We start from the raw sequence: 14,567 nt of genomic DNA, 5'->3' as shown, positions 1-14,567 counted from the left end.
ATATGATTTACCTATTGATGTCAGCCAATCTATAGATAGAATGCGCTTGGCCAAGGAGTTCACAACATTGCCATCCGGAAGTATAACGGACCAACACACAAACTCTGTGTAACCATGAACTTTTATAGTCTGGTTAATACAATTTAGTGAGAACAACTCACAAACGCGGATGGCAACAACAATAACAAAGGCCTGAGTGACGTCATCTTCGAACTATCTATAGGGAATTTGTCATAAAGAGAAATGAATAGAACATGACATGACAGATTCAGATCCTGCACCAACGACGTCTCTTCTTCTATCCCACACCCCCCCCCCCCTCACGCCTCCTCCTTATCATCATCATCATCATCATCATCATCATCATCATCATCATCATCATCATCATCATCATTATCATCATCATCTTCCCAATTTCTTTTTTTAAAACAGCATATCTCCAATGGGGATCATTCTTCAGACCTCCTGATTATCCTAAATTTATAGTTTTTATTGAGGAGATTGACTTTACTGCCGAGCTATGAAAACAAAAAATGTTGGCCAGAAAACTCGTTTTTCATATATTAAAACGTTCTCTCGTCTTTTTTTTTTTTTTTAAGTCTCATACTTGAGACATCCTTTAAGAGTTTTTGGGGTTTTTAACAATATGGGGTTCATTTTAATCTATTCATATAATTTGAAGGACAAGTTTTCTATCTAAAAAAAATTTATGTTTTTTTTTTTCCAGAGGCTATAGCTTTTTATAGATATTAACCTAAAGTAAAACAACAAATTATTTTTTAAAGGATATTTTTGTCAAAATGAAAAAGGGTGTTTTTTCAGTGTCCAGAAGAATTCGTAAAACACCATTCTCACAACACGAGCAGGGGTGGGGTGGTGGTGGTGGTGGTGGGGGGCAGATCGAAAGATATTGTGTATGTGTGTGTAAACCGATAGGAAGGTGTAGCTATAGATGACTATCAAGCTGATTGCCTGGCACAGAGAGCAGAGGCAGAATGCAACTATCATAATGGCAAGCCGAAGAGACGACAGCAAGGAGGAAACAAGAGATCGTGAATCGGAGACAGAACAATCAGATAAGCAGACAAACTCACTTCCAGCTGACTCCTTCGTCTGATTTCTCCAAAACATATCAACCACAACTAGGTAGTATTTGGAATAAAAAGGTTTAAACATTTTCGCCGAATCATCGCTCGATTGAAATGACCCTCATCTTGTCAAACACTTTCATACCTTTACTTCCGTGAAATCTCAGGTTTGAGAGTATTTGGCAAGATGGGGGTGATTTTAATGGATCGATATTTGAAGGACGAATTTTCTGGCCAAATTTCATAAAACGTGTTTTTTCCAGAGTGCAGATTACTGTCGTTCGCACCATTATAAAACGACTTTTTAAATTTTGCCACGGCACTTTTAGTCCATATATTATCCATTAAAAAAATAGATAAATAAACGCGAGATTTTACAGTCCTGAGATAAAACGGAAAATTAAAAATGTTGACAAGCCGGGGTGGGGAGGGAGGGAGGGGGGGGGGGTATATTAATCAACATATTTATGAAGTAAAAGTTTTTTTTCTTGCCAAAAAAATTTTTTAAAGCGTTTAATCCGTGTACAGAATTCTATGGCTGGTGTGTTTACTGTTTAGAACCAAACTTACCCAACCAGGAGCCAAACAATCCTATCATGTGCTTACTAAATGTCAACATCATTAAACTAACTAAAACCTACCTGTCTTCTATGAAGATAATGTGCCTCTAGGCTTAGGTTTGGATAAATAAACTCATTCAAATCTTTCAAATAATATTCTCTCTCGTCAATATCGTATTTACTTAATTTGTTGAAAATAAGGAACTTGTTCTATGGGAATGGAATTACTTAGACGTAAATAAATAGTGGGAGTTTGGATATTTTTGTCCTTGGGGTAAATGTTCAAAGGGATTGAATTTAAGCAACAAAACATAATTATCTTCAATATTTACACTGAATGTTCAATTACCGAGTCATGATCACTTCATGTGCGTTCTGGAATTGAACTCACTGAAGATATGTATCGAATGCATTAATATGCGTCTTTCATTGTGGGAAAACTCTATTAACCTATTTACACTTTTTGTTACTAAACGGTGAACTCATAACTTAATAGAGATCCTTCTTCATATAAAAAATAACCAGATAAATACCATACTCTGGAAAGATACATATTTAAGAATTTGGCCAGAAAACTCGTCCTACGAATATCGATCGATTTAAATGACCCTCATCTTTCTTTCTCTTTCTCTCTTCTTCTTCTTCTTCTTCTTCTTCTTCTTCTTCTTCTTCTTCTTCTTCTTCTTCTTTGTCCTCCTCCTCCTCCTCCTCCTCCTCCTCCAACCTGCCTCCTTCTCCTCCTCTCCTCTCTCTCCTCTCTCTCTCTCTCTCCTCTCTCTTCTCTCTCTCTTTCTTTCTTTCTTTCTTTCTTCTTTCTCTCTCTCTCTCTTTCTCCCACCTCTCTTTCTCTCTCTCTCTCTCTCTCTCTCTCTCTCTCTCTCTCTCTCTCTCTCTCTCTCTCTCTCTCTCTCCTCTTTCTTTCTTTCTTTCACCACTCTGTCCTTCCTTTCCATAGTCCCATACCCTGTGCCATCGAATCATCTATCTCCATTTCTCCCTTCAGCCATTCTCAACCAGGCTTCACACACACACACACACACACACACATACACACACACACACACACACAATATATATATATATATATATATATATATATATATATATATATATATATATTTATAATAGCGATAAATACGAATGTTTAGCACCGCGTGTAAGATTTATGTCCCTGGTGTATGAAGTCAGCCGGGCATGTGATGGGATAACAGGACCGGTCAGCTAGAATTTGGGTCAATTGTGGCTGGCTGGCTGGCAACAAGGCCATGAATGACCCATGAAAACTGTCCAAAATTCTACTTGTAGATCAGAATATTACAGTCAGGAAATAATGATATTTTGTGACCCACCGCGGCAATAATAATATGGTATTGATGCTATGCGTTCAGGTAAAATACTCACAACACCCGCCAACCAAACGAACATACCAACACACAAATATATATGCAACCGTTAACGTTTATAATCTGATTGAAATAATTTAATGTCAATGTGGTGATGCTATGTATTCAGATAAAATACTCACAACACCCGCCAACCAAACTTAACACACCAACACACAAAATTATGTGCAACCTTTAACGTTTATAATCGGATTGATATAATTTAGTGAAATCCAATATCTAACAGACTGTCTAAAATGATAACAAAGAGATGAATTCCGTCCACTTCATTCCTTCAATAAAATTTCGGAATGGTTATGATGAAGGAAACTAAGTTTTAAGCCAAAATTAGATAATGAAAATTAAGTAATAGTTTAAGGTTTTGGAAGTTAAAAAGATGAAATCTTCTAAATGTGACCTACCGCCTCAAACCGTATTATGTTGGGATGGTTTAGATGCTAAACGTTAAATCTATGGTCAGAATAATTTATTTTTGATGGGTTACTTTTGCATGTTGTATTGTGGTCAATGGATATTAGAGGGTCTTGAATTGACAAAAACTAAACGTCTTCATTGCTGGTCATTTCAACTTTAACCTGTGAGCTGTCGTACTCTGGAAAGAAAACTCGTCCTTCGAGTATCGATTGATTGAAGTGAACCTCATCTTGGAAAAACTCTCAAACCTGGGACTTTTACATAGACCCATGCGCATAGCCCAAAACATATTTTTATTAACTGAAACAACTCTATCGATTATATGCGTTATGTGAAATATACACCAATTCTGGCCTCAAGAACTGACAGGCGTCATGTCCCGTCCTACATGTTAAATGTTGCTGTTGACCAGGGACCCCTTGTAAAGCGCTTTGAGCACATTTAGTGGATAGTGCGCTATATAAAGCTCAATTTGTTTTGTTTTTTGTTTGTTCTGTTTTGTTTTGTTTTTTGTTGTTTTTTTTTTTTTTGGGGGGGGGTGTTTTTTTTAGAAGATCAATTGTACAAAAACGTGTGTGTAGCCTGAAACGTTTATAGTTGGATTGATGTAATTAAAATTTAGTAAAAACTGATTACCCAAACAGACAGGCGGTCTAAAATACTAATAAAGAGAAGAATGACGTCAACGTCATTCAAATTCATTCTAAACTGGTAGATCGGGTAAAGCGTGGATGGAGTTTTCATGTCAATTACTACAACTACTACAAGAAAACAAAGTCTATTTGAAAATGGATTGGCTGCAAACATAATTTACAATTCCAAATAACTAGGAGGACAAGACCTAATAATTCGTCCTCTTCTATTCAACCAGTTAGATTAACTAACGTACTCTGGAAAAACACTTATTTAAAACTTTGACCAGAAAACTCTTCCAACTAACGATCGATTTAAATGACCCTTATTTTGGCAAAAACTCTCAAACCCGGGACTTCGAGAGATCCGAAGTTTGAGAGTTTTGGGGATTTTTTTTTCTAAAATAAGGGTCATTTAAATCGATCGATAAATGAAGGACGAGTTTTCTGGCCACATTTTTAAATACGTGTTTTTCCAGAGTACGGCAGTTAACTGGTTAGCCCTGAATGCAAATCTGGCGTACCTACTCTGAAAAAATTTGCAAATAAAATTCATTCTTCAAATATCGATCCATTAAAAAAAAAACCTCAACTTACCACCGAAAAAAAAGAAAGTCTCTCAAACCTGGGACTTCCCGGAAATCCCAGTTTGATATTGTTGACCAGATGGGGTTTATTTTACTCGATCAATATTTGAAGGACAATTTTTTTTCTGCAAAATTTTAGATACTTGTTTGGTTTTTTTTTCAGAAATCCAGACCATTTTTTTTTTTTTGTTGTTGACATTAGATATGATTTACATAATAAACTACGCACAAAGGAATTTAATGGCGATGGTTAATTCATGATTTTTTTTTTGTATGTTTGATGCTTTAGATTTTAGATTTTTCGTTTGAAGGCAGGTCATTGAAGAGCTTGGATAAGGTCAGAATTTAGGTCAGAACACTCAGATCAAGTCTTTTGGTTAGAGGTTAAACATTTGATTGTTGAGTTTAAAATTGTAGTGAGTTTGAATTCTTTTTAAGAGAGACTTCCGAAAAGAAACCGGAAATGGGTATCATTTTTCATTCAAATAACGTTTGTTTTTCAAAATCTACAAGACAGAAACAATGGAAATTTAATTTTCGTTATTGCTTTGACATTTCAGCACCACAAATGAACGCTAGAGTAAATGCTATTGGTTCTAAGATAGGGACTCCGATCACAGAACGGTCAAAGATTGAGGTCAGAGCTGTTGTTTACTTTTTGTTTACAAAAAGAAGAAACCCATCGGAAATTCATATTGAAACACGTGTGTGTGTGTGTGTGTGTGTGTGTGTGTGTGTGTCTCCGGGCGTGTGTGTTTCAAGTGAATGAATTATATTTTGCATATATATATATATATATATATATATATATATATATATATATATATATTATATAATAAGAGAGAGAGAGTGTGTGTGTGTGTGTGTGTGTGTGTGTGTGTTTGTGTGTGTGTGTGTGTGTGTGAGAGAGAGAGAGAGAGAGAGAGAGAGAGAGAGAATAAAATATTTTTGTTATAGCAACGATGAATTATCAATTTCCATTATGTGAAAGGTTGGCGTGTAGTTACGTCACCAGTCGAAGACACTTATATACAATGTTCACCATTCATTCTAGTTTTAAATAACATTAATTAATCAAAACAGAATTACATTCCACAGCAATTAGATTGTCAGAAGTAATTCATACCCTTTTCCACACAGGACATTCCGATAAATATGATATTAAATTTTGGTCACAGGTGTTGGGTCAAATCTCAAATCATAATTAGAGAGAAAGAACGGAATGACTTATGCATCTCATTTTAACAAAAAATCACCGGCGTTTGGGTCTTTAGCAGGAACCAATCAGGTCCATGATTTTTAGACTGTAGATGTCCATCCATATGTGATACTAGCGAAGTCATAGATGAGGTAATCTTAGGCAGAATAGGATTCAATAGTCTGATGTCACGTCCGCCCAGCAACCAGCAGCTTGGCGCTAAACAAAGAAATTTGGTACTTTTTATTCTTCACGCTGGCTAGAACTTGTTCACATGTCATGTGATCAGAATGTATAAAAGTCAAAACATGATCATATTTATGTTTTTCTCCTCTGGATACACGTTTATGCTCGTTGGAGAAGTATTTCATCAGGGCGGTGATGGAGATATTGGCGTCCGCCATTGTTCCGATAGTTTAGAACCACTTACTATGTGTCATTACGAGGGAAGTGACGTCACGACTGTTGAACCCTATTGGATGGGTGGGTAATTTTTAAACGTGATTGCAAGGGCAAGTCATGTGTCTGGTCGTCGGCTCGGCTTGTAACGGCCGATCGCTGCTTGGTAATTAGAATCAATAGTCTGATGTCACGTCGCCCAGCAACGGCGGCCATCGTGGTTCTAAACAAAGAATATCGGTACTTTTTATTCTTCATGCTGGCTAGAACTTTTCATATGTCTTGTGATCAGAATGTGTAAAAGTCAAAACATGATCAGATTTATAATGTTTTTCCCTCGGGATAAGCTTTTATGCTCGTCGGAGAAATATTTCATAAGGGCGTGCGCCATTGATCCGATAGTTTAGAGCCAGTTACTAAGTTGTCATGCGTCATTATGAGGGAAGTGACGTTATGACTGTTGAAGCGTATTCCGAGGGCATCTGGCAAATTGTCCTGTCTGTAATTTATGCAATGATGTAAAAGTATGCCGTGTCGGCAGTGAGAAAGGTATGCGTGGTTTTGAACCACTACAATGAAGTCGCTGGATTTGCGGGAAACATTGAAGCGAAGGAAGCAAAAGGATAGCAAGCAATTACTGCTACTGTTTGTTGGTTTAAAGCTACAGGAGATAGGATACGTTCGGCCTCCATGAACCTCATAAATATTTTTTTTTTTAATTTTAATTTTAAAATTCCCTTTACTTATCCCAGCGATTTATTTTTCATAATGGTCAACTTTAAAAAAAGACGAAGATAACCACAGCGGTATCCGAAGTACAGGTGCACAAAGTGAGCAATACGGGCTAAGTTTCTTGCTAAATGGGGAAAAAATTGTAGCCGTCTGACAGCTGGCTCGAACCAGGGACTTTGAGTTGCAGTGCAATGCTTTACCCACGCAGCCATCTCTCTGTAGCACAACTAGATGAGCCTGGTAAGTAGTGCGGGGCGGTCCTTGGCAAGCTTAAGGACCACGGTCCTACGGTCCTTGGGAAATGAAGACCGCAAGGACCGGTCCTAAGGACCGGTCCTAGGACCGGTCCTTTTCGACATTGAACATTCCTGAGAGACTGTTGGAAATTCGAACCGGTTTGACCTTTGAGACCGTGGGATCGTTCATTCTTGAACCGTTAAAGACCGCTACACGATGAAAACCGTGGTCTACAGGAGTAAAACACACGGAGTAGTCACACTCATTTCAAATTGTAACCTAATTAGAGAAGAGGGGTGATGCCTTCTTTATTTGCTCACCGTACTTCATTGTTACTTCGATAATTTAATAAAATTTGAAATTTATCCCCATTAACGGAGATAATGGCATCGCCCAAGGCGTTGATCGAGTTGTTTGTGGCGTTGATACACACACGCAACTCCTACCCCCCCCCCCTCCCCCCCCCCACACACACACACACATTAGAGGGCAGCGAGCATTGAAGAGTAAGAGAGAGACGTGAAGTTATAATAAGAGGGGGTGGGTGAGGTAATAAGAGGGGTCGATGGTGACTTTTCGCCAGATCTAACAAACTCAGCTACCCATTCATTGCTGAGTAGACAGGGATTCAGAAAAAACTCGACTGCACCCGGGATCGATCTCTGGCCCTTTGCGTATAAAGAGAGTGCTCTATCAACTGAGCTATCGGGGTCCCCAAATATTCTATTGGACTTTTTTAAAATTCAGACGTTATAACTGGGTTTTTTGGAAGGAAGAAACTAATGAAACTCATATTATTTGATTAGTAAAAACACCAAACGAAATTTTAATATTATTGTATTATTTTAAATGACAACACTGCGATAGAAAGGAGTGGTGACAAGAGATGGACAAAAGAAAACAAAAAATCGGATTTGCTACTTGCTAGGTTCGACACACACACACACACACACACACACAAACACACACACATCTTTAGTAGTCACATACATTTCAAACAATAACCCATTAGAGAAGAGGGGTCATGCCTTCACCATAGATCATTGTCATTGCGATCATTATGGTGTAGTAAATTTTGAAATTTACCCCGTATAATGGAATCGTCCAAGGCGTGCGCCTCCTGTTCCCCCCCCCCCCATCTCACACACGAAAGGGCGGTTTGCGGAGTGGAGGTTGGTGGTCGTCTGCCTGTATGGTCGTCTGTGTCGTTTAGTGTATGGCAAAGGGGGGTGGTGCGATTAATTAAGTGGGATGGGTGGTGATTGGTGGAAGATAGGCAACCGAAGCAACGAATCGCTGGGGAAGTAGTAGGCTATGGCGCGAGACCGTAGGACCGTGGTCCTTGCAAGGACCGCCCCGCACTAGTTGAAAGATGATAAGAAGTGAGGACCGCCGCCGGTCTTCCCCTATGGGACCGGTCTTCGGTTCACAGCTAAAAGACCGTGGGACCGCCGGTCCAGACCGGTCTTCAGCGCGGCACTACTGGTAATAAATATATAATATATACGTAGTAAACCATCAGAAGCTGTTGCTACCTTAACTACGTCCGAACTCTGGAAAAGATTTTCCCCAGGCGATCACGATCGGACCAATTAGGCCCATGAATCTGGAGTCTACCCTGATTTCTACAACGTTAAAAAAAAGCTGATAATAAATAGTACTTTCTATAGAGCTGCACGCCGTCCAAACAGGCACTAAGTGTTTTACATTAACATGTATTGACTCAATGCTTCTCAAGAAAATTTCTCCCTTTTAACCCTGAACTACCAAGCCAAAGGAAATAACTCTTATGAAAAACTGACCTTATTTCACAAAAAAATATTTACTGTGCCGGCACCATTGATGAAACCCTAATTAAAACGATATTTTCTAATAAAGAAATGAATTCCCATTAATTTGACATCTGACATGCATATTTATGACAAATATTGGAAAAAAATTAATGAAGTCCAAAAAAAAAAAAAAAAATTAAAATATTACTTTGAATGTTTGATTTCTTTTAATTGTACTTTCCGTTTTAAAAAATTCATACTGGCATATATTATAGCAATGACTATCCCACACAAATCTTTGGGCCTATTTTTCGCTTACGAAGTGCCCGAATTCGCGTCAAAATATGGGACGAAGCCGTTTCGTATATGCTATTTAAAAAAAATTAATTACGACGCTGTTTATTGCTGAATATGATTGAAAGTTGGCACACAGTTAGAAAAAAGGTCATTTTAGATTATGTCAAGCGACAAAACTCGTGCGATTACCAGAAGACCGTTAAAAATAGATTTTTACTCTTTGGAGTAAATATTTCTAAAACTACCGGGCGTGGAGGTTTTGTCGCTGACAAGGTAATACATGAACATTTCTTCTTTTTGGTTGTAAAATTTCATATGAATATGACGAGTACTTTTCCCATATTTTACAAAACACCATACTAATTTGCTCTTCAAGTTTCACACTTATTACGCAAGATACAACCAAAGGTCGAAAAAAAATGCCGAAAAAGCGTCCCATATTTTCGCGTTATTTTCCTCTTTGCGGGTCATCCAAATAAATGACACATTTGAAACTGCATAACTTGTTTATTTACGAATGGATTTTCAAAATTCAAAAACATTTTTACTCAGTGGAGATAGGGCTTTGATTTTAGACAAAAATTTTCCTCAAAAAGAGAAAAAAACATTTTTCATAGTCATTGCTAATTTGTGAAACCCTTCCACCTGAATCAATATTATCGGATGCAGTTTCGTCTAAAGCACTTTCAAAGACCAAAGATTTTTTTTAAAAACCACATGCCGTCGCTCAAGTTTCATGTGATTTGAGTGAAAAAATTCGTTTCACTTTTTAAAGAATCAAAGTACAGCTTGCAGTCGCATTTTTTGGAAGGAACTGTGTTTTCAGTCCACAAGTGGACTGAATACACAGCTGTGTTTTCAGTCCACCGGAAAAGATTATAATTATACGGGCTAAACTGTTTGACCGAGCGCGAGAAGGCAAGGTGGCCGCTGTTTTAGCACAGCGTAACTGTAACCGGGGTGGGGTGAGTTAGGTGTTCGAGCTCCTTTCTCTGAATAATATTTTCTTTCTTTCTTTCTTTCTGGTTTTTTTTTTTTTTGTACTCCCTTGGCAAAAAATTCTTAATTTTCAACTTCAACACGTTGACACCATTCCTGGTGACTTGAGAAGTTTGAACGACATTTAACATTTTTTATTTATTTACTTTCACTCGCTTTTAATATTATTATTTTTATTTAGAACCCAGTGAGACGTCAAAATTTATTGCCTTGTGCAGTCCTTGTACGTAACAATATGAGCCAGGAGAAAAACGAAATAAAAACGAACGAAAAAAAATTTTAAAAAAGAAACCAAACAAAACAAAACAAAAAATGTTAAGAGAACAACTTTATAGTTATAAGCTCTTGAATATGTTTGAGGGATCGAAGAGAGAGAGAGAGAGAGAGAGAGAGAGAGAGAGAGAGAGAAAGAGAGAGAGAGGGAGAGAGAGAGAGAGAGAGGGGTGGGGGTGGGGGTGGGAGAGATTAGAGATAGAGAGAGATAGATAGATAGGGCTAGTAGAAAGGAAGAAATGGGATACCAGTCAAAAAATTCTTAATTTTCAACGTCAACACGTTGACACCATTCCTGGTGACTTGAGAAGTTTTATTGATTTACTTTTACTCACTTTCAATATTATTATTTTAAATCAGAACACCGTGAATCCAAAAATAAAGTCCCAGGTTTGCGGGTTTTTGCCAAGACGGGTGCAATTTAAATCATTATTTGAAGGACGAGTAAATTGGCCAAATTTTTTAATACCTGTTTCTTCCAGAGTACGGCTGTTAACCGGGAGAGAAGAAACAAAACAAAACAAAAAAATGAATTAAAGATAAACAAATATTTAAAAAAATAAACGAAGCAAAGCAAACTCTAGTGCATTCACAAAAATTCATGATTTTCTATAAATTAATGGACCAACAAAAAAAAAGAAAATAAAAACTAGCACTTTATTCTGACAATAATATGGGACAGTGGAAGATACCAGTCTCTTGAGTTTTGTCGAGTTCTGAGTTGTCAGATTGTTTTCATTTATGCGGTTATATTTTTTTAATTACAAAAACCCTGTCATGGAATTTGGTGAGTTCTACGACAGAATGCACGAATGCCGATACCTTCAAATTTCGCACCGACTTTATTTCAACACAAAGCACATTGTTACCTGTTATATTTTGACCGGCCATAGCAACCAATATTTCTCGGTTTAAAACTGTAAAGCATTAATTAAAAATAGCTGGTACTTTTTAGTCAACAAATCACTTTTGGCTTGTATTTTCAATAATAATACTGAAATGTTGACATACTACGATTGGCCTGAACGGACTGGAACACCAGATTGGTGTTGATACAAGTGTTTAGTCCAGGTCATTGAGTAGGCCAACCTGCTGGGATCGTGATTAGGAGTGACACTTGGAGATTCCTGTGAGGTCCCTCTCCAAATCTTTTCCACTTCCAGTCAGGTACTTCTGCTGGTTAGGCTGAGTCATCGATTTAACCCCTTTACAGTGAGACTCAATTTCTTTCACCTCGTAGTTTCTCTGAAAATATGTGCATGAAACAGTCCCAGGCCGTATCTTTCGTTAACGAAGGACACGCTCAGACACATCAAAAAGAAAAATATAAGAAAAAAAATCATCCCCAAAAATCAGCCAGTCCCGACAGGATCGAACTGCAGACCTCCCGATCCAATATGTACATCAAGAACATTTATGCAACCCATTTTCAAAGTGTCAGTGCGCTTCACACTGCTTTATTGATTACACGAGAACGTTACACGAAGCCACCATTCCATTTTGTACAGCATGTATTTCCTGTAAGGCGATTTGTTGATACTAACATTTTAAAATATCATTTCGATAAGGCGATTTGTTTGTACTAGGTTCAAATGCAAAGTCTTGAATATCTCCGACTATATTGAACTCACCAGAATAAACTATACATCAAAATGTGCGCAATTTATTCTTCTATTAGTATTAAGTCATCAAATTTTGTTTAGCTGCTATTTATTGATTTCAATTTATCTTATTTGAAAGAACGGCTACTCCAATATGCCGAAGAAATCACTCAAAAGAAGTATGCTGTGACTGAGTTCTTTACTGCAGAGCAGATGTGCACACCTAAGTATTCATAAACGACTGAAACGTGTTTATGGTGAATCGTGGGTATTCGAACAGTTCAAAGGTGGGTTTTATGCTTTACCGGAACCGATGCTGTCCCCAATAACATTAATAATCAGGTTCGCAGTGGTCGTCCACAAAGTACATCAACTGCAGCAAATCAACCAAAGAAATGGACGAAATTAGTCGAGCTAATCGCAGGATTTAAAAAAAAATTTGACATAATGTCATAAAGGTTTGAAATTTCTTAGGGAAGAGATGGATATATTATCGTTTGAGAAATCCTAGGATACGGAAAGATAGCGCCCGTTGGATATCGAGAAGGCTCACATATAAGCAATAGGTAGGGAATGAGATTAGCGGAAGAGTCACGAGCAGAAAACTTATTAGAGAGAGAACGTCATGTTGATTGTGCGGCATGAGACACTTCACCAAAAGCGAGGACGAGAGAGAAACGCATGCGCAAAACCATTTTGACGTTCTCTCTGTAAGGTGGCGTCCAATCAAGGGACGCTACTCTTCCGCTAATATCATTCCCTATATCACATTGAAAGAGGAAGTTTTCTTGAACTCGTAGAAGACCCCCTTACAGTTCTTATTTAGATCCAAGCATAGATAGTCTGTGGATCCAAATGACTTTTTCCTTTTCTTAAGACCAAAGAGACAACTCATTTTGGCAAATTTTGGCAGTGACAGGGACGGCTGGTAATAATGGGCAGGGTGGGCAAATACCAGCCTGTTTTTTTCAAGTTATATGCTGTATTACCAGGTCTGAAATAATCAAATTTAAATTAGATAATTTCAAAAGTTACTACTTAAACTTTATACTTCGTACTGAAATCAATTTGTGTGTATTTTTGATAGATTGAGAATCACCATGCATCCCGTAATGCATAAACCAGGATACGCTCCTGTTCTTTTTTTATCACCCCCCCCCCCCCAACCACTCCACTCCGCCCACATCGTCATCTCATCGTCACGTCGCCTGACGGTGAACTAACTCCGATTTTTGCTGTCTGGCCTCTCCAGTACTAGGTCGGGCTAATTCAAATGAGCCCACCTTATTAACCAGTGAAAACTAAATAGAGATTTTGGCAAACGAACTTTTTCTTATTTATTGCCTTACTTGTGCTGGTACCATTGATGTAATGACTTTGGGAATGTTCCAGTATTGAATTAAATTTATTAATTTACTAATTTTATATCAATTTAGTATTAATTTGTGTTGTTTTTATATATTTGTTTATCCATTTAAACTTTTCTTTTTTTCTCGTTTTCTTTAGTGCTTCTCAAAATTCATTTATTTAAACTGTTTTCTTATTTGTTTTTTTGTTGTTGTTGTTGTTTTGGGGTTTTTTTTTTGTTTTGTTTTTTAACAAATTAATTTGTTAGTTCTTTTTTTTTTTAATTCTTAAATTAATTACCGCTGTATTTTTATTGCCAGACAAAATAATTTTGCAAAACAATGTAATTTTCTATTGTATTCCGTCTAATAAAACAAAACACTTTTATTCAAAAGTCACGACTAAGTAAATATATAAAATACAACCACCATTTTGGTTTTCTCAACAATTGAATTAGTATACGAGAAATACTCTTCTGAGAAAGGAGAGAGTTGAATTCTAACTAAGTTATAGAGGAAATACGGAAGGGTGGGCAGATTCCGTACTTGCCCGTCCTGAAGCTACTACATACATAAGAAGTTGTTCGCGATGAAGAGGCGGGAAGCTCGGGGTTGGTTGGGTAAAGAGTAAAGATAACACGGTCGTTATTGTTATAGTCTAACGAATGCATGAGGAGAAATTGGTAACATTATTTTGTCTTAATTGTATTGTATGAAGTATTGGCGAAAGCCTACGATTAAATAAACTTTGTTTTTGTTTGTCATATTTTGACTATGGAACTGATACTGATACTTGTCATATCAGACCTGCCTACTTGAAATAGGAAAATAAAAATCGTAGTTTTCAGGGCTAATAAAATCGTAGATATTTTAACTACCCTTTAAAAAAATGACCGGAATTTCGTCTGTTTTGATAGATATCAAATTTTTAAAAACGAGAAAAAATGATTGGAAACGTAATAATGATGGTGATGGTGGTAGTGATAGTGGTAGCGGTGGTGGTAGTAGTAATGATGGTGGTGGTAGTAA

This window comes from Berghia stephanieae, chromosome 3 (assembly GCF_034508935.2).
Source record: "Berghia stephanieae isolate SIO BIC M18660-M18661 chromosome 3, UCSD_Bste_1.3, whole genome shotgun sequence".
In the NCBI taxonomy this organism is placed as follows: Eukaryota; Metazoa; Mollusca; class Gastropoda; order Nudibranchia; family Aeolidiidae; genus Berghia; species Berghia stephanieae.
The sequence above is the reverse complement of the archived record's forward strand: the minus strand, read 5'-3'. Positions refer to the sequence as shown.